This window comes from Lissotriton helveticus, chromosome 10 (assembly GCF_964261635.1).
Source record: "Lissotriton helveticus chromosome 10, aLisHel1.1, whole genome shotgun sequence".
In the NCBI taxonomy this organism is placed as follows: domain Eukaryota; kingdom Metazoa; phylum Chordata; class Amphibia; order Caudata; family Salamandridae; genus Lissotriton; species Lissotriton helveticus.
In genome coordinates, this window is record NC_136071.1 from 452,205,117 (window position 1) to 452,232,300 (window position 27,184).

Sequence of the window (27,184 nt, forward strand, 5' to 3'; positions counted from 1 at the left end):
CAGGAGAACCCACTTCCTTGATACATGATCCATCAAACAGTTAGGCCATTTGAGCTGTATTGAAGATCTAAGGACTAACTGGAAATGAAACCACTCCCTCCATCGGAACCTTAAGAACTTGAAGCTTGGGGATCATGATGATGATGAACAAGTATTGATGGATATGAAGCAATGGATTGGGTCATCGCCATCCAGATGCTAGGGTGGATAAGGAGCTGCTGGACAATATGGCCTGTCACTTGGGACTGTTTCCCCTGAAAATAAGGGGATGCGGTCTTCCTGATCAGTCCTGAGGCATATGCAGTTGTTAGACTTGAAATTCCCCTCTCTCATAATGCACTTGTTATGTTATATTAGGTTAGCATTGTGTTGCTAAAATACATGCATTGGTACTGCTCTATGCGACCCACTGAGTTACCCTGTAGCATGTAGGCCTTCTATTAGTCAGTGTGACTTCATTTTGTGTTTCGTAATCCTTATTAGACTTCCTGAGCTGCACTCATACTAGGCCCCATGTATTCAGAATTGCTTGCCTCAGCAGAATACTGTATTTTGGTATTATTTTCTTTCCTGTGCAAGGCTGTAACTCGACTCACTAACAGATGATTATTCTACTTCTGCATTCCATTGTATACATGTATCTCTGCTCCCACGCTAGGAGACGCTGAGACTCGGCAGAATGGCCTTGAGATACTGATAGTGCACCCCTCTAGCAGGTGCTAGCTCATCTTTGTGTACCTCCTTTGTCATGCCCGGCTCAAGCCAGTAGTTTTCCACCAGTGGTATGGGCGAAGTCTCCTGCGAGGTTCATGATGTATAAGCGTACCGTGGGGAGTCAGTCCCCTCGACAGACATCCTAGGGTGAAGGTCTGACTGGGCTCCTCAGCAGAGTATATACCTGAATAAATGTAAGTTTTCGTTCTGTACTGCCTGACGGACTCTTCATTCTTGGGAAGGCATAGCAGGTGGTTGCATAACCTGCTTGGCCCTAGAGGTCCACGTCCTTTACAGTCCACCAACTGAATCTCTGGGGTGTCAGGAGGAGTCATGGTGCAGGGGGAGGCTCATGGTTTTGAAGTTACTAGGGTAGGGCTGAGCTCTCTCTGCAACTTTCATCTGCTGTGAGTTTATGTGCTATCCTCTTGGATGCGTGGCAGTCCCTCCTACTGGCACTTAGGTGGCTTGGTGATGAACGAAGCGTATTAGGCTAGTCGCTCTCCGCCTGGGTGTCTTTCAGTCATAGGATCGACCACGCTTCCTCCATATTGTGGATTATGTCCATTTCTTTGTTCCAGACAAAAGTTTATAGAAAAGGGTCTACCCAACTGTATTCGACTTCTTTCTCATGTACAAAAGTAGTAGTGGGTCTGAGCAAATTACGTCACTGCAGTGTGATTGGGGATAAGTCCTGATACAGCCACACTGTTATCCCATCAAATGTGATCAAGTTTTGGTCTAAAACTTTTGACACAATGGCCTCCTTATGCCTGAAGTGGTGAGCATATGTTAGGTTATCCTTTGGCGTGCCAAACGCATTTGATGGTCCAGCTCCATGTGTGCGATCAAGGACAACATCTTTTTTCTGCAAGATCGGGAAATATATTGTAGAAGAGGCATAGTTCTCTAAATTACCAAAGTCTGCTTGGATGGGATGCCTTTAATTGTAATGTTTGAACACAGGTATCTATTTTTGAGATCTCTAATTGTAGTTGTAGTCCCATGTTTCGGTCTCATAGTTAACGTCTGTTGTAAAGATCCTCCTCCCTGGTGTCGCTGGTTTGCTCCATGGCTTTCCATAAAGGAGTGGGTGAATGGGGCCCCAGCCTCCATTTGGTCAATGCCCATGTGTTCCATACCATGGGATGTCTATGCCATGGGCGAGGCCTCCCAAGCATGTTCTGGCTCTATTGAGGATGTCTTGGTAAGCATGTCCTTCAGTGTGGAATCTTTCTTGGACTGGACCACCACCATGTTAATGTTGAGGGTCTGTGTTGGTCCGTGGCATAGATGGCTCTGTGAAGTAGTAAGACACCTACTGCAGCTGCTCCAATCTGTTGATGAGGTTGTGCCAACGAGTAGATCTATCATGGTCCAGCACAGGAGCATGGTACAGGCCGTGGCCATTGGGCACCCCAGTTCAGGAAAGAGGGGGGGTCTCCGTTCTAAGGAGGGCACAGTGTAGATGGCCATCTGTGCTGTGTCTGTTGGATTCCAAGAGTGTGTTTGTGTGTTTTGTGCTTCAGTAGGTGCTGAGTTGTGTACGCTACTGTCAGGTGAAAAGGTTAGTAGCGACCTCTAAGACTGCTCGCCCCACAGCACCGATCCTTCCCCTGTGGCGTCCATGTAAAAGGTTGTTCCTCCTGGGATATTTAGCCTCCTCCGAGTGTGTGTGCCCCCACCTGCTTTGGGAGTGAAGGCAGAGAGATTATAGCAAAAGGATATGTGCCAGGCACTCACCATGGTAGGATACGGTGGGTGCTATAAAGAAGTCCAGGAAGGCCACTCATATGAGGTCTTTAGCAAGTCACATTCTGTATCCTGTGTAGGCTTCAAGATGAGGGCAAGGTTCTGTGGGACCTGGTAGATGCTTAGCGGAGGGGACCCAAGCTAGCAGCCTTTACTATGAGCATCTCTGCATCAGCATGTCTCTGCTTCCAGGCAAGAGGACCCTCAAATACAGCCATAGTGGGCCATTCGCTGATCCCCTTGGTAGTGGGTAGCTGCAGTGGCTTTGGGTAGTTGCAGGCAGGGGCGTCATGGTAATTATTTTACAAACTCAGAGATCAGATCTGGGCGGGCCCATCTGACACGGGGTTACATGGTGGCCACCATCTTGATTACTGCCCGCGAGCCGTGAGCTGCAGCTGCGTTGATCTGCACTGCCCTAGGAGAGAGGGCCATTGAGTTGAGCTCTCTGTAACCTACGAGCTGTTCCCAGAAAGACTTCAGTGATGGGACTGTGGTAGGCAGACCGAAACCAGCAATTGCTGAAGAAGGGTGGCAGGGCTTCATGGGGAATCTCTCATTTAGGCACCATCTTGGACACATTCCTTTGTTTTTACATTATAATTACTTTCGTTTTGCCTTTGTGTTTAGAGCATGAGGTGAAAGCAGAATGCTTCCTACCAACTCTTTATGCAGAGAGCACAATCTGTCAGTACCTGCCTCCTGCTGATGCTGTTGTAAATTCCTTTTAAAGTGTCCTTTGTTTATGGGAATGCTAAATTTCAGCACTTGCAACACATTTTACATATATTTCCTCTTTCCTTATTTCTTTATTTCTTTGTTTCGTTCCTTCTTTCTCTGTTCATTTCTTTCTTTCCTTCCTTCCTTTCTGGTTTTGTTTGTCATGTCCTTCTTTTTGCTTCTTTTTGCTTTCATTGTTGAGTCTTTCTTTGAAAAATGTTTCCCCTCTGCAGGTTAGGATGTTTGATGTCCCCTTCAATCAGCGGATGATGGCTTGCCTACAGGTGCGAATATTTAATTAATTACAAATTGGTTTTAAGAGTATCCTTATTGAGTCCTTAATTATGAGACATACACACGTCAAGTGACATATGGATTCATTGTGGTGTCCGCATAAGCAAAGGTTTGCATTTTGATTTTTGCCTTTCCAAGTTGGTAGCAAGTTCTTGGAGTCATGTGCTTCTAGTCAATACTGGATATACCTCCTTTTTAACTCTAAGTGAAAATGTGCTGATAAATAGGCTTGAGATGTAAGTAGGACTTTATTACTGTCCAGGCGTGATGTCATTTGACCAATGTTTTTTTGACTTCTTGAAAAGACAATTTCTTTACAGTTTCATTGCAGACCCTATTAAATGCTGCCTTGTTCACCTTGCTGTCCCAAACCTCTTGAATACCTAGTTCCGCCAAGGCTGTTCTCAGGTATTCACACCATGTATTTGATAATTTCCGGTCGAGCTGGGCCTTGATTTCTGCCCAGCATAAGCTGTTCAAGGATCCAGTGTCTAAGGATCAGGCCTGCCAACATAATTTTACAAAGATGTTCTTTCTCTGATATTTCTGGTTCCAGAGTCCGAATTCTAAACGGGCCTGTGCAGGGGACGAGGCAATAAGAAGACTGAAAATGGCTTTCTACACCTTGGTGGGGAGCTCATTTAGAATTTCAGTTTCCCGGCCTTGCCATTTTTTCAAACCATAGGTCAAGGTGGGTAATATTTGCTCTGCCATCACTTTCAACAGGTGACTGTAGGAGGGGCAGCTCAGTTTCTTTTTCAGCAGTTTATAAGCAAATATTATTGTTTTTGCTTTCATTACCCTTTTCTGACCCCTGGATGACATGCATCAGGCCAGCCTGTGCCCAGGTATTTATATGAGCCAATCTCTTCCACTGGTTCGTCATTTGCATACATTTAAATTTGCTAGACAGGGTGTCCACTATATGCACCACCTTTGTTTACTTGTTGTTTAGTTCCAATGCTTGCTGGTCAAGGTAGGTTGTCAGATTGTTGATGACTCTTTGCAGAACGATTGGAGTTTGGCTCAGAACCACTATGTCATCAAAATCATAAGAAAATACAAAATGATGGTACATTGTCCTCACAAGGATACTCCTCACAAATAAAACAACTATAATAAAATAACAGATCTATGAAGCAGACAAAGTGATGCAGAGAAACATCGGTGTTTGGGTGCTGTGCCCCAAATAAGTGAACTGTACACACTACCACTCGGGAGGTGGGGGAGGGTCACAGAGGGCCTATAGGGCAGTACGGCTACTCATGGGGGTTTATGTAGGTTAAAATAGTGGTCTAGGGAGGACCAAATTTTCCTGTGTGCGGTTCGCCAAGGAGTATCCGTGAGAGAGATGTTGTCTGCGCCTCTTAGGTTAGAGATCCAGTTAAGCCAGTGTGGAAAGGATGCCTTACGAGTGTTCTTCCTATTGTTCAGGATTATCTTAACAGCCGCGGTCAGTAGTAGATCAAGCAAGTCCTTATCATTGTCGTTGAGTGTGTCGGCTTTGGTAAAGCCCAGCACAATGGTTGAAAATTTACGTGGTAGGGAGATGGTGAGTACCTTGGTAATGAACTCCAAAATTCTAGCCCAATAATTTGTAACACAAGTGAATTTAAATATTAAGTGTTCGATGCACTTTATTGTCCCCCCAATGAAATGTTCTGCTTCCACATTTTTAAATTTTTTAAAGGTTTTTTAGCTATTTATTAATAATCCATGGAGATGCTTCTTGACTTGCCAATTTTTTACAGTTCTGTTGTGTATGTTAGCTTGTATTCAATTTAGGTATTTTTAGGGCAGACTTTGTTTGTATAATGTATTGTATTGTTTGTATTTCTGTACATTTTATGTGGCCCTCGGCTGAGAGCCAAAACATAATAAACAAAATTTGATATTAAGTGTTCGAGATCACCCCCTTCCTTTGAGCAATTCCAGCATGTATCATCATCTTTAATGTTGTGTAAGAAAAGTCTCTTTGGGGTCCAGAAGGCTTTATGGAGTAGCCAGAATTTAGTTTGGGAAAGAGTAGGGATAACTTTGTGATGTGTGGTGGATTCCCATGTTCTGGCCCACTCCATTTCTGAGGTTGGTGTAGGGGAATAGGACTCCAAAAAGTTGAGTAGAGTCAGTAAGGGTGGACTTCTGTGGTCGTATCAGTTTGTAGATTTTAGAGACTTGATGGCCAAGCTTATTAAGGGTAGCCAGATAGCTAGGAAGGGATGGGGTGCTATTGTTAAGTTTCGCCTTTGAGATTGCCACTTTGACAGTTAGGAAGTTGTAAAACTCTATTTCCTTAAGGTCATATCTATCCCGTATGTCAGCAAAGGAGAGCGGATCTGAATTGTTAAAAAGTTGGTGCGGGAAAAATATTCCTTTTGCCACCCAAGTGTCGTTGTGCAGCTGTTTCCTTTTGTATGTCAAAGTAGGGTTGTGCCATAGGGATTCCCAATTCGATCTCTTAAACTGATGTGGTAGGTGTTTGCTCACCTGTTGGAGGGCTGCTTTTGTGTTCTTAAAAATGGGTCCTGAACAGAGGGAGGGACACAACGCAATGGTAAGGAAGGAAGTAGGGTCAAGGTTATGGAGGCGACAGCCAGTGAGAGCCTTGTTTAGCAAGAAAAGCGGTTTGGTAGAGCTTGAAGTTAGCTAGGTTAACTCCACCTTGGGTCCTGTCAAGGCGTAATTTCTTTAGGCTGATTCTGGCTCTTTTCCCCTGCCATAGGAAGGTGGTTATCAGTGCGTCGAGTCTATGGTGGAAATCCCCGGAGAGTGTGAGAGGTAACATGGCAATGAGGTAGTTGACCAAGGGGGAGATCATCATTTTGCTCAAACGTCCCCACCAGGTGATAAAGCGAGGAGACCAACCATCAAGGAGTCGCTTGATTTTGGCTAGGGTAGTGGTCTCATTGTGCCGAAGCGTTTCAAGCAGGGAGTCCGCAAATTCTATTCCCAACTATTTGATAACATCATTTTGCCATGTCAGGCCGTAGTCACCTAGGACTTCTCTGGGGGTATGCACATTCAGGGGCTTGACCTCCGATTTGTCCCGATTTAATTTATATCCGGATAAGGCTGAGTATCTGTCTATTGAAGTCATAAGTGTTTTTATGGAGTTTTTGGGGTCTTCTGTCGCTATTAAAATGTCATCTGCGTAGGCCGCTAGCTTCACTTGAGTTTCCCCAAAGGTTACGCCCACTATTTCTTTATTGCGTTTGATGTCAGTCAGGAGGGGTTCAAGGGCCAGAAGGAATAGTGCAGGGGGGAGAGGGCCACCTTGTCTAGTACCTTGATATAGGCGAAAAGGGTCGGAGAGGGTATTGTTAATGGCTATTCTGGCGGAGAGGAGTATAGAGCCATTACCATTATGATGTATGTGTGACCTAGGTTGAAGGACTGCATACAGTGCTGTACAGTGCTGTAAAAATGACCAGGAAACCTTGTCAAAGGCCTTTTCGGCATCCAGAGTTATGGCAACCAGTGGGGCGGGGGGAGGCCTTGGCCTTTTCTAGAATGTGACACAAGAGCCTGGTATTATCGTTCGACATCCGATGTTTTAGGAACCCTACTTGTGATGTGCTGATCAATTTGGGAAGCAGGATATTGAGTCTGTTTGCCAGGATCCTAAAATAAATCTTACAATCTAAATTTATCAATGAAATGGGACGATAATTCTTGGTTAAGAGTGGGTCTTTCCCATCCTTTGGGATCACGATGATGGTGGCTTCCCTCATGGAAGGGGATATGCTACCACTGGCTGCGATTGAGTTGAAGAGTGTCTGGAGGGTGGGAGTAAGCTGTTTGTCAAAGGCCTTGTAAAAGGCCACAGAAAGCCATCAGGGCCGGGGACCTTGTTGTTTTTAAGTGTTTTAATGAATGACAAGATCTCCGTGGGTGTAATGGGGGAGCCTATTAGGGCGCAGTCCTCCTCTGAGAGTTTGGGGAGATTCAAGGTTTCTAGGTATTTGATGCAGGCATCCTTATCCAGGGACAGATAATTTTTGTATAGTTCCTCGTAAAATGATTTGAAGGTCTCTAAAATCTTGGCCTGTTTTGTATGGGTGTTGTTCGCGGGGTCTTTGATAGAGGTTATAGTCGCCAACTTCTGTTTGTGTTTAAGATAGGAAGCGAGGAGTTTACCTGCCTTGTTCCCTTCACATAGCTCTAGGGCTTTGAATCTATTGTTCCAGATTCCAGCTCTTTTGCTAGTGATAGTGTTGTATTCGTAGTTCTTCTTGGTTAAGAGATCAAGGGTTGTTGTATCGTCAGGCTTGGATTTGTGGGCGGTTTCTAAGTTTTTAATATCTTGTTCAAGTTTTTCTAAATCTTTATTTAGTTCCTTGTTGGTTCTAGCTCTGATGTTGATGATAACACTCCGGATTGTGGCTTTGAGCGCGTCCCATATAGTGGTGGGGGCAGTTTCAGGCAAGGCATTCAACGAGATATATTCTTCTATGGCGTCTATTATTTGTTGTCTATTAGCGGGCTCGGCTAGGACTTCTTCATTAAAGCACCATCTTCTAGGGGGTAAGATCAGGCGGGAACCAGCAAGTTTGGTGCTAATACAGGCGTGGTAAGATACCAGTTTAGGGGCTATCTCCGTTTTCTCAATTAGGTGGGTAAAGGAGCTCGAGATAAGGATAAAATCAATTCTAGAGTACGAGTTGTGTGGGGCAGAATAAAAGGTGTAATCCCTCCCATTAGGGTTTTGAAGGCGCCAGGAATCTTTCAATAGGTATCGGTCGCAGAGGCGTAATAGTGCCTCATGTGAGCGGGAAGGATGAAATGTGCATTTAGACTGTCGATCGAGTATTGGGTCCAGAGGGAGGTTAAAATCACCCCCTACCACTAGGAGGTCGTCTTTTGGGACATTTTCTATGGACCGTGAGACTGATTCCCAAAATTCCGGATCGTCTGAATTGGGGCTATAAATATTCACAACATGTACTGGGTCGTCGTCTCTTAAGAGGTGTGTGACCAGCAGTCTGCCCTCCTTGTCATGTGTGTGTGCAACAACAGACAGGTTAGATTTTTTCGCGATCAGAGTGATCACCCCGCTTTACTTGTGTAGAGCGGGGGAGCAGAGTGTGTGTGAGGTCCAGTGTAGGTTGATGAAACGTGTGTCTTCTTCTGATAGTTTTGGTTTCCTGTAGTAGGAGAGTATCTCCTTTTGACTTAGCAAGGTACTCGAAAACTTTCCGTCTTTTTACCGGGTGATTAAGACCCTTAACATTAAGGGAGACTATGTTGAGGTTTTCTGACAAGGATTTAGTGTCGGTCATCGGTGTCAGTCTGTGTCGTTGAGTGATGGAGCCGGGCAAAAGTGTATGTTGGATGAGCTACTAGGGTCTGCATGTACGGTCTGAGGAATTGGATCAACCAAGATCCCATGGTAGTGTGTGAGTTAGGTGACTTGATCTCGGTGTGGGGCACTGGATCTTTGAATGAACAATGAAAGCAAAAAATTAAAACAAAGAACATACACGTCAACTCCCTTTTCAACCCTTCCCCCTCCCCTCCCTCCCCCCCTCCCCTCCCTCCTCCCTTGTTCTCCAACCCCTCTCTCAACCCCCCTCCCTTCCCTCCCCCCCAACATACGTACGTAGGGAGAATGATGGCATGACCGTCACTAGGCAGAACAAGGATGATAATCAGCATAATGATAACAGCGATAACGTGTTCAGAACATTAATTTAAATACAAACCGTCCGCTTATGGGACAAAAGTGAAACATTACCATGTCTAAGGCTTGGATTGTGAAAACTCAACTCGAGTATAGTACTCCACATTGTAGTCGGAAACCTTTGGAGATATATGACAACTTGTCTCAAGCAGCAACAGGGCACGGCTAAACCTAAACTAAATACCAGTACAGCGAGAATAACAGAGAGTCTCTCTAGGGCCAGCAGGGCAGTTGTGGAAAATCGTTGACCGTTTGGGTGGAGCAGTGCACATGACATAATTAGATGTATCATAAAATACTAATCATCTGCATATTGAAGGCATGGTACTGGCTCATTTGCCAAAATAGGTGGATGGCCGTTGGCTTTTGACAGGTAACTGCAAGGTACAAATTAAATAAACTCCGTGCCAAGACACAGCCCTGTTTCAGACCGTGTTTAGTGTTTATCTTGGCTGACACTCTGCTGCTGTCTCCAACCTTCACCCTGGCCACGGTGTCACCATGTAAGGCTACAATAGCGTTGATTAGTTGTTGTGGTAACCCGCATGCTTTCAGTTTTTCCCAGAGTTGATCTCTTAGAACTCTGTCAAATGCTGATTTTTAAGTCTATGAAGCATGCGAATAATCAAGATTTCCTGCTTATGGCTTTTTCTGTCAAAATTGCCAAGGCTGCCAGGTTAGTAGTTGTGCCCATGCCGGGCCTAAATTGGTAAGTAGATATAATATCAAGTTTTTAATATCGTTTTGCAATAATATCAAGTTTAAAATGTCTAAAGGCAAAAAAATTGTTGTATCTAATATCAATGTCAAGAATATTGATTTACTGTGTGTATAAAACATTGTTGTAAAAAATATTGATTTTGAAAATATTGTTATTAAAAAATGTAGATTTTGTAAATGTGAAATTTTTATTATAGTATATATTTTTTATGTATTATTAATTGTATTAAATTGTATATCTTGTATACAAAAAAAATTAGGAGAGGGATGTTGCGTTTATAGGAGATAAGGGTGGGGAGTGTTTTTTAAAAAAAACATTAACATTTGTTTTTTATTAATATTAAACTAAATTTAAAATTGTGTTTTAGGAGCAGGATGTTGGGGTTACAGGGGATAAGGTGGGGAGTATTTAAAAAAAAAATTTGAAAAGGTAATTACATTTTTTTATCATTAATGTTATATGTTATATGTTATAAGGGGATTTATACTGTGCACTGCTATTCAAGAGTGTCCTGCAGTGTGTTTAAAGTTTTTTAAATTGTGTCTTAGAAACGGGATGTTTGGGCTATAGGGGGTAAAATAAAAATTAAAACAATTTCAAAAAATGTATAAAATTATATTTAAAAACATTATTTTTTTTAGGAGCAGGAGAGATTTTTTTTAATTTTAGGGATAGTTTGTGAACGTTACAGATAATTTTGTGGAGTAATGTTGAATTTTTTGGGGGGGAAAAGTGAAAATTTGAAATAAAATTTTTAAAAATTCAATATTAACAATTTTTGTTTTGATATGGTAGTATAGTAGTAAAATAATAATTAAAAAAATATATATTATTTAATCTAGAGGTGTTTTCTGTTGAGAAGGTATTATTGTGTATTTTTAAAAAAAACATTTGTAAATATTGTCTAAATAATGAAAAACATTTAGGGTGCCATTATGATGTCAGGTGGATCGCCACCGCCCGACTGGTGATGGCGATCCTCCCGACATCTTTGCCCGCCTGCCCTTCAATTAGCCCCCGCCATATTACAATGGCGGGGGTACTGTGGTGGACGGAAAGACCATCTGCCATTTTACCGCAGGCAGGCAATCATCACAATTGCCTGCCGTGCGGTCCTGGCCCAGAATATGGTGGCAGTGCCTAGCAGGCACCGCCCGCCATATTATGATGTGGGCGGATTAGGGCCTTTCCATGGCGGCGATGCTGCCATGGAACGGCATGCGGTTTTTTGCAAATGGCCCATTGCGGGCCCTCTGGTTATTAGGGGGTGAGGGGTGCACTTGGGGGGTACCCGTGGTACCCTGAGTTAATACAGGTTGTAGTGAGAATAGTAAAGTATATATGTTTAGTGTCCAGCACCTTCCCTGTATTTTTCTAGTTTGGAGTGGGAATAGTATAATATATATGTTTAGTGTCCAGCACCTTCCCTGAGTTAATACAGTTTGGAGTGGGAATAGTAAATTATATATGTTTAGTGTCCAGCACTTTCCCTGCGTTAATACAGTTTGGAGTGGGAACAGTAAATTATACATGTTTAGTGTCCAGCACCTTCCCTTAGTCAATGCAGTTTGGAGTGGGAATAGTACATTATATATGTTCAGTGTCCAGCACCTTCCATGACTTTTTCTAGTTTGGAGTTATAATATTAAATTAAATATGTTTAGTGTCCTGCACCTTTCTTGAGTTAATATAGTTTGGAGTGGGAATAGTAAGATATATATGTATAGTGTCCAGCACCTTCCCTGACTTTTTGTAGTTTGGAGTTGGAATAGTAAATTAAATGTGTTTAGTGTCCAGCACCTTCCCTGAGTTAATGCAGTTTGGAGTGGGAATAGTAAATGATATATGTTTAGTGTCCAGCACCTTCCCTGACTTTTTCTATTTTGGTGTGTGGATACTAAATTATATATGTTTAGTTCCCAGCACCTTCCCTGACTTTTTGTAGTTTGGAGTGGGAATAGTAAATTATATATGTTTAGTGTCCAGTAGTTTCCCTGAGTTGATATAGTGTAGAGTGGGAATAGTAAAATATTAGTTCTTTATTTTGGAGTCAGGTTAATGATAAAAAGGTATGTTTGAGTGGTAATAGTATGTTATATATGTGTATAAAAAAATGATGTCTGATAATTAATTTAAAATATCTGGAACAGTATTAAACTGGTTCACCTCTTTCCTCCAAAATAGAACACAAAGATTCAAGATCAACCAATCATTATCTAATTCCACCCCTGTCACTTTAGGAGTACCTCAATGATCTTCCCTCTCCCCAACACTCTTCAATCTGTTTATGGAAGCACTCACAGAGCTTCTCAACTCCGCAAATATATAATACCACATGTATGCAGATGATATATAACTTTATATTAAGGTCCAATCTCTTGAAGACATCAAGGGCCAGATGTAGGTAGCCCTTTACCTTTCGGAAACGGCCGAAAATACAGATTTTCTGCCGTTTCCAACCGGTAAAGGGCTATGGAGATGTAGGGGCTAGAAAAACGTAAATTTTCGGTAATTTTACCGAATCGGTAAAATTACAGAATCGGTAAATTTACCGATTCTGTAAATTTTACCGATCCGGTAAATTTACCATTCGGTAAAAATACCGAAAATGTCTTTTGTGATGTAGGTAGCACTTCTAACAGTGCTACAAGGCCTTTAGAATTCGGTATTTACCATGCAATACAATACATCTGTGCATGTACACCTGTGCCATGTGGCACACAGACATGCCCTAAGGGCATGTATGTGTGCCACATGGCGCAAACGCCAGTTACAGGGGTGCAACAGGGTGTCAAAGTGACACCCTGTCCCCCTTAGCAATTCAGTATTTTTACCGATTCGGTAAATACCGAATCGGTATTTGCTATTGAATCCTATGGGCTTTAAGGCCCATAGGATTCAATAGCAAATACTGATTCGGTATTTACCGAATCAGTAAATACCGAATCTTACCGATTCTGTAAAAAATACCGATTTATTACCTACATCTCATTTACAGATTCATAAATACCGAATCGGTAAAATTCGGTATTTATGAATCGGTAAATGAGATTTACCTACATCTGGCCCAAGTCCCTTAACTCAATGCTCCAAGATACACAGATCTGGCTAGCTAAGAACCATTTAAAACTAAACACACTAAAACAGAATTCCTCTTAATAGCCCCCCGCAACCAAACAATGATCATCCGCAAGTGGATGGAGCACCTAACGGCACTCAACGGTCAACCTCTCATCATTGATTCCGCTAAATCCCTGGGAATAACCCTAGATAATAAATTAAACATGCTGAAACACATCAGCGAAGCAACAAAAGGGGCACATTTTCAGATAAACACTAAGGGTGGGCGGCCAGCTACGCTCCGTGCACGGAGTGCACGGAGTGCCGTCTCCTACGCATTTTGCGTAGCGGGCATAGCCAGGCGGCACTACGCGCGCTCCGCAGATGGTGCGTAGCCGGCCGCCACCCGCCTCCCTCCGGCCCTCCCTAAATACATAAATAAAAGTATAAAAAGCTTTTAAAAACACCTACCTTGTCTGCCGCGTCCCCGGGACTCCCTCTCGCCGTCCCGCGATTCGCGCCGCCATTTCGGATCCTAATGCGCATGCGCGGGCTGCCGCGCATGCGCATTTCTCATGAGGAATGCGCATGCGCGGCCGCCCGCGCATGCGCATTAGGATCCGAATCGGTGGCGGCGCGAATCGCGGGACGGCGAGAGGGAGCCCCGGGGACGCGGCAGACAAGGTAAGTGTTTTTAAAAGCTTTTTATACTTTTATTTATGTATTTAGGGAGGGCGGGAGGGAGGCGGGCGGCGTGGAGTGGGGCTACGCGGAGTGCGCGGGTGGGCGTAGTTGTGTGCCCACTTCGCGTAGCTCCGCGGAGCCCCACTCCGCACACTACGCCCAGGGTTAATAAACACACTAAAAAAACTGAAACCCTTCATAACCGCAAATGACTTCAAACAGGCAGTTCAAACTCCAGTAATTCCCAGAGTTGACTATGGGAGTGTCGCACTCTGTGGTCTACCCAAATCAACAACTGCTCCTCTCAGAGCCTCAATCAATACAGCCGCCAGACTCCTCACAGACACCAAACGTAACTGCCACATTTCCCCTGACCTTCAGGCCCGCAACTGACTACCTTTTAAGGCCAGAATCCAGTTAAAAATCGCCTGTATGACACATAAGGCATTACATCACAAAACCCCGAGGTACCTAGCGGAGAAATTAGTACTATCAGGCGGTAATAAGTCTACCAGGAGCTCTAACAACCTTCTATTGAAACCACATCGTTTCTCAAAGAAAAAAACATACAAACGTACCGTCTCAGGAATGGCCCCCAGTACATGGAACGCTTTACCCCCAGAAACGAGACTTAATCCATCTGCGGACTTTTAAAAAAAAGAAGTGAAATCGATTCTTATGTCCAAATTCACTTGAACTAGTCCTATACACTCCAGTAGTTATGTGCTAACCTCTTATTGTTCCCAGTACTGTATTCACATAATCCTCTGTATTTATATATATATGTATATGTATGTATATGTCATTACCTATATTTGATCTGTAAAGCGCTCTGATACCCGCAAGGGCCTTGTTCACATAATCCCCTGTATTTATATGTATATGTATGTGTATGTATATGACTTTACCTATATTTGATATGTAAAGCGCTCTGATACCTGCAAGGGTCTTGTTCGTGCTATACAAAACCACCAAAATAAAATAAAGTAATATTTACATTTTATTTATGTTTTTGTTTTCATTCAAAGACTCAAGCAAAGCAATAGTTCCCATTTTATTTTATTAACATTGTTTGATATATATATTGGCATAAAGAGAAATAATAATATTTTTAATTTTGGATACATTGCATATTTTGTACATATTTAAACATAAACATAATATTTAAGTATAATCAGCATGAAACATTTTTACGCTTCTTATAATGGAGAACTTGGTAATTATGTACATTTTTAACAAATAAAAGATGTAGTTGCCCACTGGTTTTTATATTTTTTTAATACACAGTTTTTGTTAACAGTTATAGAATATCTATTTACATTGTAAATATACATTCCATAATTACATTTAGGGGCCGCTCCCGATTCCGGTCGGAAATCGGCCCGACCGACACGGACCGTGAACTGACTCCAACCGACACATACAGGGACCATACGACCACTGCAGTACGATGTAAAGCCTGTGACCTTCGACCGAGCCGTACGGAAAACAAGCCGTACGTTCGAGCCATAAAGAAATCAGTGATTCGGGCGGAAACTGGACACGGGCTGCACCGACCGACATGAATCAGAAATGAACCTGACCAATACGTACCCGCGACGTCCGACACGCACAGTATGATGCAATACTTATTAAACCCAACCGATTCACACGGAGCCCAAGCCGCAGGACCGACACGCACAGAAAACGTACCTGAATCGAGAGAGACTACCGCAACCAACTCGCATGCAACACAGAACAAAGTCAGCATGAAAGACATGTAGCAGCCCGCACGAGCCAACATGAGCATTTGACTTGGTCGGAAGAACGTCTCCTACATGCCCAAAAGAAACAATGGAAAAAACACAAAAAAGGACCAGTCAAGCAATGACAAAGTCAATAAATAACAAAAAAAGTCACAAAGACACACCCACAACTCCACCTATGTAAAGGCCAACAATCACTACCATGATCCTTTGCAAATACAACAGACCAGCCAGCACAACTTGAGACATCATCCACAGACACCACACACAACTCACACATCACACAACCTACACACTATCAGCACCCCTCCAAAATCTCACCCACATACACCTACCAAAACAGACACCCACCCAACCACCCTCACTTGCACCCACACAAACACATAACTCCTCCCCACCACTCATCACCATGCCCCCTAAGAAGAATCCACAGTTCACAGACATTGAGTTAGAAATAATGGTAGATGAGATTCTCAGAGTGGAGTCACATTTGTTTGGAACATTGGTACAAAGCACCACCATGTCACAGAAAACCAAGATGTGAGAGAGGATTGTGGACAAGGTGAACGCACAAGCACCAATGTATCGCACAAAGACCAACATCCAGAACAGGTGGTATGATGTGCGCAGGAGGGTCGAGAAGCTCCTCCAGAAGGAACACGCCTTGAGTGAGCTCACTGGCGGTGGCCCTCCTGCCAAACCAGTCTACTTCCAGTCCTGGGAGGAGAAGGTGTGGGACATCCTACCACCAGAGATTGTCCATGGCCTAGCAGACATACCAGAGCCTGGTGAGTACACAACCAATACACTCAATATTCTGTCGCACTACACACACATCACAGTTAAGGGGACAGTGAAACCATGCACTGATAGCAAAGGCATAGTAAACAAAGTAAATCAGCCCAAGAAGTGTATGCCAGTCAGACAAACACAATAATGGGCTCATCATAGTGATTTGTAACTGCGTCATGACATGTACAAACCTACCAGCAAATGGATGTATGTCATGACAACGCAGGCGTTACCCCGCGCTGCCATTACGGAGCATCCATTACAATGCAAGTCGTTACAACGACTTGCGCTGTAGGCACTGGATTGTGGAATAGCTTGATTTTCTATTCCAACTCCAGCCCACGTAACAGTAGGGAAGGTGTTGGAATAGGAAATAAAACTATTCCTTTACCAATAGCGCCTCACGACTTGCCTTGTGATGGCAGCGTCGTAAAGCCCGCGTTGTCATGGCTGTCTCCCCCAGCAAATAGAGCAAGGCAGTAGCAGGGATCTAAGTAAACACTGTCAGACATTCTTGCCACCATGACCACTACCTCACAGTGAAGCTGACTGACAGGAAGGAATAGTGGGTATGCTGGTGAAATGAGTGTATACAAATGCTGATGGGGTTGTTGTCACAGATATTGCTCCTCCTCCCAATTAGACCATCAACACCTCTCTGAAGAATGCTCACCTCACTGGGGGTGGAAATAAACTGGCAAGTACTCTGGGACTGGGCTCTGTTGTTGGGAGCACAAGGCCCTGCTGGGAATTGACCACCAGCAAACACCAGAACTCCACTGTCAGCCATCTTGTCAGCACAGGCACACACCCTCACAGGGAAGCAGAGTCCAAAGGAGGGAAGTGAGGACATGCTGAGAAGGGAGGTGTAACCCAGAGCATGGTGGGAGTTGCAGTCACTCACAATCCTCAGCCACCTATATGGCCCAGCAAGCCCACACTGCACCATGCTCACCTCACAGGGGGTGGAAATGGACAGGCAAGAACTCTGGGACTGGGCTATGTTGTGGGTAGCACAAGGCCCTGCTGGGAATTGACTACCACCAAACACCAGAACTCCACTGTCAGCCATCTTGTCAGCACAGGCATACACCCTCACAGGTAGCAGAGTTTAAAGGAGGGAAGTGAGGGCATGCTGGGAAGGGGGGTGTAGCCCAGAGCATGGTGGGAGTTGCAGTCACTCACAATCCTCAGCCACCTACATGGCCCAGCAAGCCTACACCGCACCATTCTTGCCACACAGGGGGTGGAAATGGACTGGCAAGAACTCTGGGACTGGGCTCTGTTGTGGGGAGCACAAAACCCTGCTGGGAATTGACCACAACCAAACACAAGAACTTGACTCTCAGCCATCTTGTCAGCACAGGCACACACCCTCACAGAGAAGCAGAGTCCAAAGGAGGGAAGTGAGGGCATGCTGGGAAGGGGGTATAGCCCAGAGCATGGTGGGAGTTGCAGTCACTCACAATCCTCAGCCACCTACATGGCCTAGCAAGCCCACACTGCACCATGCTCACCTCACAGGGGGTGGAAATGGACTGGCAAGAACTCTGGGACTGGGTTCTGTTGTGGGGAGCACAAGATCCTGCTGGGAATTTACTACCACCAAACACCAGAACTCCACTATCAGCCATCTTGTCAGCACAGGCACACACCCTCACAGGGAAGCAGAGTCCAAAGGACAGAAGTGAGGGCATGCTGGGAAGGGGGGTGTAGCCCAGAGCATGGTGGGAGTTGCAGTCACTCACAATCCTCAGCCACCTACATGGCCCAGCAAGCCCATACTGCACCATGCTCACCCCACAGGGGGTGGAAATTGACTCGCAAGAACTCTGGGACTGGCATCTGTTGTGGGGAGCACAAGGCCCTGATGGGAATTGACCACCACCAAACACCAGAACTCCACTGTCAGCCATCTTGTCAGCACAGGCACACACCCTCACAGGGAAGCAGAGTCAAATGTTAACAGGGATTAAACTCCTGCGTCAGCCACCTTAAGTACCCATGACCATGTACATCGGAATCCATACATGAGCTGGGCATGCACACACATCAACATGCACATTGAAAGGATTCATGTTAGCAGGACAATGTGCTACAACAATATCAATCTCTGTCTGTGACGACTGAAGACAATGCAGTGTTCAGGCATGCATCCTGATGTCCCGTTGCAAATGTCATGTATATGAACCATTGTTACAACAATCAAGGAGGTGGGAATGGTTCATTCTTCCTGTGCAACCTGGCTCATTACGTATTGTGTTGGCTCCATTGAAAACCTGACATACGTACACATGCGTAGTGCGGGAGCTCATGCTTTTCCGCATCAGTGTACTGTAGCATCATCATCACTGGCTCACCATTGTTGTAAATATGCTATGCCTCCACCTGGAAGTAAACTGGCTGGTTTCCCAGTAGTGTGCAGAGATGAAAACTTGAGAGTTTGTATCTGTGTCCAAGTGCTGTGAGTCAAAATCACTCACAACACCCAAAGGCAAAGGAAAAATGGTGAACATTGTAATGCTTGAAGTTACAAACAAAGGTGGTGGGTGTTTGGATCCAGCTACTTATCCACCGCACCAGGGTTGTTCACTGTTGGGCAACATGTTGCAGCCCCATTTGATCCTAGAGCCTATTTCTCCTCTGGACACTACTGGGAAAGCAGCCAGTCTACCTGCAGGTGGAGGCTCGTCGTATTTCCAACAATGGTGACCCAAAGAAAATGCTACTACAGTACACTGAGGTGGCGAAACAAGATGCACCGCCCCATACCTGTGTACGTATATGAGGGTATTTAGTAAGGAATGAAAATATGTAAATACCATGGTTGCACAGGATGAGAGATCCATTGTCCCCTCCTTCATTGTTAGTGCTACCCCTTGCAAGCTGAATTTATCAGTACCTCTTCCTCCCTCCCCGTTGCAAACTACATAGGTTAACCATTGATGCCTGTAGTAACATAACTGACAATGTCTGTCTCTTCCAAACACAGGTGGTAGAGTGTAAACAGCAGCAAGTGAAGAGGAGTCCCTGTCCCAGTCTCTGGTGAAGGATGAGCTCTCTGGTGAGGATCTGGCTCTGTCCTCTTTGGATGATGAACAACAACCTGGCACCTCCAGAGTGAGTCATCATGCTGCCCCAGCATCACAAACATCTGTACCCCCTGCAGCCACGCAATCAACATCTGGCCACAGACCAAGCACCCCCGCCGACACGAACAGACCTAGAACACAGAATTCAAACAGCACAGGGACACTGGCCACCCAGGAAGCTACGTACAATGACACCAGTAGAAACACCCAAGGAGGCCCAGGGTCAACTGTGCGTGCCACCACAGGTTCTGCCCATGTGTCTAGGGGTTGAGGGAGTGGTGTTAGGCAGAGGTCACGGCCTGCAGAGAGGCCTGGACTGCATGATGACCCCCAACTGGTACGCATCATAGATGCGTACCAGGATAGCACCGAAGGATTCAGCCAGGTAGTGGGGATCCTCAAGGACATGCAACAGGAGCAGGCTGGCCATCATGCACGCATGGAGGCCAAGTGGGACAAACTGACTGCGGTGCAAAGCGACATATTGACTTGTCTCCGCCAGATCAGCAGAAATATGTCCACACCTCCCTGGGTGCCCACAACATCTGTTGCGCCAATATCTGCAAATGCCACAGGGAGGGAGGATGAATCTGGTGGAGAGTCCGATGCACTGCCGAGGCCTGCACTTGACGATCCTCCAAAGAAGAAGAAGAGGGGTCGTCCAAAGAAGGACAAGTGAGCCACAGTTGTCCATGCACATCCCACGGGAACCCAGAATCTGTTCTGGATATTGGCTTTTGTGTGCTTGTTGCATATGACACAACTCTCCAACATGACATGGAGGGTCCATGTTGCTCTAATGTAGGAGATGAATGTGGACTTCACTCTGGACATTTCATCTACCAAGACTTCAAACTCATCTGTGATCTTTGGATTCTAAACCTCATATACAGCACTATCTCCACACATGTATGTAAATAAACTCACTATTACACTATATCTGCCTATGTTGTCATTAAAACTTGGCTGTGTCATGGAGCTGATGAAATGCCGAAGTACACAATGAATGCAAACTACCACAGCAATGTCATTACTGTTATATCACTCATGTTAATGTGACACATATGAGAGAGACACATCAATAGGGCACCACAGCACATACTCACCATGGACATGTGACACATTGCCTACAAAGATGTTTGCCAGATATACGGTGGGATGCACAGACACCACACCTATCCACAGTCACTGCTAACAAGCCCACAGGTGAGGTAACCAAATGTCAGTCAGATGTGTGAAGACAGACACCACACATAAGTAAGTGAATCACAGGTTCATTACACAGCAGAAACAAGTTTACACAACAGTAGCAAGGTGAATCCACATGACAGTGGGCACACGGTTACCAAGTGTCGTCAAATTGAGCTTCAGGGGTGTGTGGTACATCACATGATGGAATACTAGAAATTCCACCCTGGCATTGGATTCTGGTTGTTGGGTGTCAGAGTTGACTAAGCAACAGGCAAAGTACCTTGGGAAGGACAGAAATGAGACACAGTCAGAAGCACACCAGAACAGGATGGAAATTAAATACACATGCACAAAATATGTCACAAGAAACCTACACAGTAACAAGTTAGCATGTCGACATTATTGTGGACTACAGACCTTCTGACAGGACACATCACTGCACGCATCCAGTCAAGTACCACACAGACAAACATAAACAGCAACTGAGCTGCACAAACACATCACAGGCTAACTCAGGACATTGACATAACAACCCTGTGAACTCACATTCAGCTGAAGAAGTTGTTGATGAGCTTTGTGCGGCGTAACCCTCATCATCATCATCGCTGGCCTCGTGGTCCAGACCAAGATCCTTCACAGGTGGGGGATGTTGGTCATCGTCATCCTGTATGAGAGGCACCTTTTTCCGCACTGCCATGTTGTGTAGCATGCAGCAGACTATGATGATATTGCACACCTTTGCAGGCTCATATGGGAGGGACCCTCCGGTCTTGTCCAGGCAGCGGAAGCGGCTTTTCAGGAGACCAAAGGTACACTCGTTCACTCGCCTTGTTCTACTATGTGCCTCATTGTAGCGCATCTCGGCTACTGTCACAGGGTTCCTGAGGGGTGTCAGCAACCACAGCATGTTGAGGTATCCAGAGTCACCTACATTCAGAGAATTGCACATTAAATGAGTATTGTAAGGGGGTGGGAGACAACATTGCAAAACACACACAATGGTAAACAGTACACACCAACAGGCCAGGAACGCTGGGGTGGCATCTGTGACATCATCTACGGTATGCGACTCCTCCACATGATGTAGGCATCGTGTGCAGAACCAGAGAAACGTACACACACATGTGTGATCACCATGTCCGCTAGACATACCACCAGAGCATTGATGGAGTGGAAATGTTTCCTGTTGCGACATGTCTGCTCATGTGCCTGTGATGGTATCAGGGCCACATGTGTTCCATCAATTGATCCAATGAAGTTTGGCATCCTCCCCAGTCTATAAAAGGCATCCTTAATGTCAACGAGTTCACCAGGGCTAGGAAACCTGATGTACAAGTCAAGAAAATGCAACATCCCCTCCAAGGCATCACGAAGCATACAGTAGAAGATAGTTTGTGACATACCACCAGCAGTAGCCACAGTGTGTTGAAAGGTACCGGTGGCAAAGAAGTGCAGGGCTGCCATCACCTTCACCTTTGGGGTCAGTGCTGTAGGGTATGTGTGGCCATGTAACAGATGTGGCGCCAACTGCTCCGCCAACTCTTCAATCAGTCTCCTGGTGAAGCGGTACCGTTGGATGCTGTTGCGTTCCACCGTGGTCTCAAGGTCAGGGAACGGTCTATGGACAGCTGGTGCCCTGCAGTACAGAGATGGCTAAAGTAAGAATTTACATTCATCTACCCATGTGGCACTAACCTTGCAGAAAATAACATGATACATCATAGCAATACACATTGAACTGAGGTGTGCGCTGTTGGGTATGGACACATATGGCACCTTCATGCCCATCATCTCACACATCAATGAGAAATGTGTACAGGAGTTCCATGGAGTGGAATGGCAAATCATTGGGCTGTGGCACAGTACCTATGTACTGCTGTCACATTCAAAACACACAACACAGTGACAAGTGAGGATTGATGTTTCACAGGCATCAAAACGCCATGTCAGGGAGATAGCCATGGTCCCTCTATTGCCACATGTGCACTGCAATGACATGGCGTATCATGGACATCCCACAACCAATCATGAGTCCCACAGGCAGTGGCCCCTGCGGTCCCTGCAGGCCATACATGGACGTCCCTGAGACACACACACACAGTGTAAATGTTGATGCACAAAGCACATGGTGGACACTGTCTCCCATTGGGCACATGGAACCACAAACATCAGAGACACAACATGCACACAGACTGTGGGTGTACATCATGATTGTGGCCGTGGGTCTCGCTGTGGCGTACATAACAAGCAAGCCTGTACTAAGGGTGTATGTGACAGGTCATACACATCTCCAAATTGATACTGTGTCCATGACTCATGCCCATTAGTGAACACTTGCACATAACATTGCTGAGGGTCACAACTCAAAACATATTCTGCCCAGCCTGGAAGTGGCTGCACCAAAGTGCCATTGCCATACAAGAAAACAAATGTTGCCCCCCCATACACACACAGGTGATGCAGCTGTACATGCCATGGGATGTAGTGTGGGATACCGGCCTGCCAAGTGTCACGTATCAGGCGTGACGCTAATGCATTTCATTGTGGCGTTCCCGCATCACCGCACTGAAAGGCATTGTCACGCATTTGCCACAGAGCGGCCGCAGGCACTCTGGTGACAGCTCTGAAACTGGTGCCTGGTCACCTTGCTGTGACAGAAACTGAAAGCTGCAGTGGCAGCTGCGCCATGGCGAGTGCACTGCTCCCAGAAGGCTCGGGGGGCTGGCTGAACGGTGCTACAATGTAACAATATAATGCCCAACATGACCGCACAGCATTACATTCCCATGCAACTGACGTCAGGATAGGCAGTTCCCAGTGACTATCGCAATATCATTTTTCATTTTCATTTCATTTCATGAAGCTTTATTCGGTTTAAGTAGATGACCAGAAAAGCACAAACAAATTACAACATATTAAAGGGATAAAACTGTTAATACATAATTCATAACATCATATCAATTAAAATGTAATTATTTATACTAAAAAAAAGACATATTTAATCAATTGATGAATTTTTTTTTTAAATCATGCTTTTCCTAGCATTGATGCACTGATTTAAGAACGTCGCAGTATAATAACATATGTCAGCTGATTCTAAGTTAAAAATTAAGTTCATAGCATGTGCAACTGTACGTACTCCGTATTTAACTAGTATAGGTTTCAGAAAAGCAATACGAAAGTACGTGTACAGTTTGAAAAACAGCAGAAAGTATATAGTGCTCTGGGTGGATACATTATCACACCTACAAGGCCCGGATGGATGATTCTTAATACTGGGATGGGCTACCAAACAATGGGCCATACCTAAACGGAGCCTGGTTAATACAAATTTGTGAGAGTTCCTAGTTACCATGGTTAAATACAAAGGGAAACCTTCCACTGTAATATATCTGTTATAAAAAATAACAGTAGACAGAGATCCGGCTACAATTGCCCGCTTCCTTCCCATAAATGTTAAGAAGGTAATTTTCATTTCAGATTTAGAGATCATAGATGCTGCTCCGGGATCATCTAAAAGTTTGAGATTAAAAATTTCTGAAAAACAGGTAACAACATATTTTAACCAGGGGATATTTTGATATTTGTCCAGGCGTAAACAATCCTCAACGATAGATCTATTAAATTGCTTGTCACCCTCTAGCCAGATAGACCGCCAAGTCATCAGAGGCCTAAGGCGTAATAGATCAGCTAAGTGATTGACTACTAGCTCTCGGTGAATTAACTCAGTCGAGGCTGACATGGGCAAACAAAGGAGTCTTTTTAGGAATAGGTTTTCCTCTAGCTGTAGTTCTGAGACATTGCTATGGACCCATACTCCTGCCCCATACAGGGCTATGGTGGTACATCTAGCCTGGTAAATTTTAAACATATCCCTTGTTCGACGGTCCCCTATCTTAGCAGCAAATCTATAAATACCATGGGCGTTTTTTGCCATTTTGTTCCGGATATTAGTAAATTCGTTTTTCCATTTCCTATCATTTGAAAAAGTAATACCTAGGTAACAGAATTTTTCCACCTGTTGCACCTTCTCTCTATCTATAAAAAAAAGTGTTTAAAACTCTAGCTTTGGCTTTAGCTTTGGCTCCACAGGTCACGGTGTAAGTCTTCCCTTTATTAATTACCAATTTTCTATCGTTAATGAAGGAAGAAAAACTGTCCATTAATCTCTGCAGTCCCACCGGGGTCCTAGACAATAAAACAGCGTCATCGGCGTATAATCACACTGGCACTGGTACACCATTAATTTGGGGGGCATCAGCATTAACTTTTTTTTAAATGACATCAATTTCATTAATAAATAAAATAAATAAGAGGGGAGCCAAAACACAGCCCTGTCTGATTCCTCTTCTGACACTAAATTTTTGGGTGCATTCTCCTCTAGTACCAAAGCGCACACTGGTTTTCAACTTCTCATATAACCTGGCCAAAAAGAAGATTATACCCTTGGGTGCGCCTAGCTTCAGCAGCGTTGACCACAGCAGAGCATGATCTACCATATCAAAAGCGCTGCTCAGGTCTGCAAAGCAGAGGTAAATTGAGCCTTGTTTTGCTTCGGTGTACTTCCCGATCAATAGATCAAGATTGACACATTGATCGAGCGTACGACGCCCTTTTCTAAAACCAAGCTGGCTATCAGCTAATATACCATTCTGCTCAGCCCAATCCTCCAGTCTTACAAGCATAACTCTACTCATCACCTTGACTGATGAGTCAAGGAGAGAGATTGGGCGATAATTTTTTGCATCAGACCTCGTACCCTTTTTATAAATTGGTACTATAATCAATTTGCCCCAAGTTACAGGGGACTCGGAACACACAGCTGCATTAAAAACAGTTGTAAGAAGGGGTCCCCATAAGAGGGGAGCCAAAACACAGCCCTGTCTGATTTCTCTTCTGACACTAAATTTTTGGGTGCATTCTCCTCTAGTACCAAAGCGCACACTGGTTTTCAACTTCTCATATAACCTGGCCAAAAAGAAGATTATACCCTTGGGTGCGCCTAGCTTCAGCAGCGTTGACCACAGCAGAGCATGATCTACCATATCAAAAGCGCTGCTCAGGTCTGCAAAGCAGAGGTAAATTGAGCCTTGTTTTGCTTCGGTGTACTTCCCGATCAATAGATCAAGATTGACACATTGATCGAGCGTACGACGCCCTTTTCTAAAACCAAGCTGGCTATCAGCTAATATACCATTCTGCTCAGCCCAATCCTCCAGTCTTACAAGCATAACTCTACTCATCACCTTGACTGATGAGTCAAGGAGAGAGATTGGGCGATAATTTTTTGCATCAGACCTCGTACCCTTTTTATAAATTGGTACTATAATCGATTTGCCCCAAGTTACAGGGGACTCGGAACACACAGCTGCATTAAAAACAGTTGTAAGAAGGGGTCCCCATACTTCTGGTGCAGCCTTATAAACGTCTATAGGAACCCCATCGGGGCCCTGGGCTTTCCCTCCTTTACTGTTACGTATTCCGCATTCAACTTCCTGAACTGAAATATCAAGAGGCAAGACCACCCACTGATTTAGACAAGTCTCTGGGGGTTTATCGGAATCAAAAATATAAGAGAAATGGGTAATCCACCCTTCACTCGATACATTAGATGTTAACTATGGTGTTTTGTCATCTTTTAGGAAGGGGGAATTAACAGTGGCCCAAAATAGGGTAAGGTTTGAAAGTTCTGCTGCTTGGTTAAGACAATCCCAAGCCAATTGCTGTAATTCACATTTCCTCAATTTGAGCACACGCTTATACTCCATTCTCAGGTTTATTATTACATTTTTGTCCCTTGGCTTCTCCACTAGTGCCTGCTTGAGTTTAGTTAATGCAGCAGTACATTGATGGTTGAAGCATCCCGGTCCACTCCTACATCGTCTGCTGTTACGTCCGGTAAATTTGGCATCAATCGCTTTATTGATTACATTAAAAAGTAATAGGACTCTTTAAGGGTCGAATCTATTTTCTAAAATAAAAACAATGTTTGGCAGGCTCTCCTTAATTATAGAACTAGATAGTTCATTAGCTTTTTCTCCTGCCCATCTTAGCCTGACCCCATTTGTCCTATGTGGTTCCACATTTGCAATTAAATTACCTACAACAATCGAACTGCCAGCCAAAAGGCTAGTGTTTAAAAGAATCCGATTGTGATCACTTGATGTAGTGACTTCAATACGTGGGGGAGCACAGTAAGGGATCATATTCGATGACACAATCACGTGGTCGATGACAGAAGTGGCGTGCCAGTTTTTAAAGGTAGGAATTACCAGCCCATTATCGTCTTTACAGCACTCCACTATTTCCTATCGCAATATCACCACTCCTAACACATACTTGAATAAGTGCTGCGTACGCTACGGGTCTCATGCTGCAGTTCGACATCGTGATAAACTGTTAGGAGTCTGCGGTATATTTATTAAATCAGTGGTGATACTCCCCTCCGCCGTGACCGGACCCAACCCCAAGGACCGTGGCAGGCGGACTGGAGCCCACAGCACACCACTGAGCTGCTTTGCTGAAGTGAGTCTGAATTCCAGGCGGCGCGGCATATTGTCGCGGGAGTCAGTCGTTGCAGCCACAAGGCAGCCTGGTTAACCAAATTGCAGCAGCTCCCCTCGCACGTTGAGTCAGACAGTTGGTGCATCGAATCCCATTTTCAAATAAAAATATGTTATATTCTAAATTATGGGCCACCTATCACCTATAATGAGTGCCTCACTCTAAAGCTTCCCTC